Source organism: Blennius ocellaris, assembly GCF_963422515.1.
Source record: "Blennius ocellaris genome assembly, chromosome: 21".
In the NCBI taxonomy this organism is placed as follows: domain Eukaryota; kingdom Metazoa; phylum Chordata; class Actinopteri; order Blenniiformes; family Blenniidae; genus Blennius; species Blennius ocellaris.
The window spans coordinates 376,201-377,986 of NC_137670.1; positions in this window are offsets into that span (position 1 = coordinate 376,201).

Consider the following 1,786-nt stretch of genomic DNA (forward strand, 5'->3'; position numbering starts at 1 on the left):
TGAACCTCCACCCAGACAGGAAGTGGTGTAGAAGGTGTGAACTGGTGACGTAGGAGGACGAAGCATCACTCTGAGGATCGTCTCCTGACTAAAGGCTGTTGATTCTCCATGTTTGCAGCTCGACAGTCGAATCGTCGCGTCGCCACCAGAGGGCGCCGTTGTCAAAGAGCTGCAGGTGAAGAAGACGAGCTCAGCCGTCGTCTTGGGTCTTGAATGAAAGCTAGTTTCTTTGTGATCGTCATTCCGGCTGGAGGCTCGTCGTCACGGCGACGCAGAAGAAGCGACGACAGGAAGTCCCTCTGAGGACGAGGCTGCAGCAGCAGGGATCGTTTCTCCAGCCGACTCGTCCTGCAGCTGCTTCATTGTGACGACTCACAGGGGACTGTCCTGACCTATAGTTACATTCCTATAGTTACATTCCGTTAGTTACATTCCGTTAGTTACATTCCTGTAGTTACATTCCGTTAGTTACATTCCTGTAGTTACATTCCTATAGTTACATTCCGTTAGTTACATTCCGTTAGTTACATTCCTGTAGTTACATTCCGTTAGTTACATTCCTGTAGTTACATTCCGTTAGTTACATTCCGTTAGTTACATTCCTGACCTATAGTTACATTCCTATAGTTACATTCCGTTAGTTACATTCCGTTAGTTACATTCCGTTAGTTACATTCCGTTAGTTACATTCCTATAGTTACATTCCGTTAGTTACATTCCGTTAGTTACATTCCTATAGTTACATTCCTATAGTTACATTCCTATAGTTACATTCCGTTAGTTACATTCCTATAGTTACATTCCTATAGTTACATTCCGTTAGTTACATTCCTGTAGTTACATTCCTATAGTTACATTCCTATAGTTACATTCCATTAGTTACATTCCTGTAGTTACATTCCTGACCTATAGCTACATTCCTATAGCTACATTCCTGTAGTTACATTGCTATAGTTACATTCCTGACCTATAGTTACATTCCTGTAGTTACATTCCTGTAGTTACATTCCTGACCTATAGTTACATTCCTGTAGTTACATTGCTATAGTTACATTCCTATAGCTACATTCCTATAGTTACATTCCTATAGTTACATTCCGTTAGTTACATTCCTGTAGTTACATTCCTGACCTATAGTTACATTCCTATAGCTACATTCCTGTAGTTACATTGCTATAGTTACATTCCTGACCTATAGTTACATTCCTGTAGTTACATTCCTGTAGTTACATTCCTGACCTATAGCTACATTCCTATAGCTACATTCCGTTAGTTACATTGCTATAGTTACATTCCTGACCTATAGTTACATTCCTATAGTTACATTGCTATAGTTACATTCCTGACGTACAGCTTCCTGTTACTCTGTTACTCTGTTACTCTGTTACTCTCTCAGAATCCAGATGTGGGAGAAGAAGGAGTCTCAGCTCAACACAGCAGGAAGTCCAGATGTGCCGACTGGACACTTTCTCTCTCTGGGCTGCAGTGACGGAGGTCCAGTGGAGGTGGAGTCACTATGGAGGAGCTGCAGGTGGAGGAGCTGGAGGTGGAGGACCTGGCAGGTGGAGGACCTGGCAGGTGGAGGAGCTGGAGGTGGAGGACCTGGCAGGTGGAGGAGCTGGCAGGTGGAGGAGCTGGAGGTGGAGTCACTATGGAGGAGCTGGAGGTGGAGGAGCTGGAGGTGGTGCTCTCTCCCCCTCTCTTCCTCCCTCCCTCTCTCTCTCTCCCTCTCTCTCTCTCTTCCTCCCTCCCTCTCTCTCTCTCCCTCTCTCTCTCTCCCTCCCTC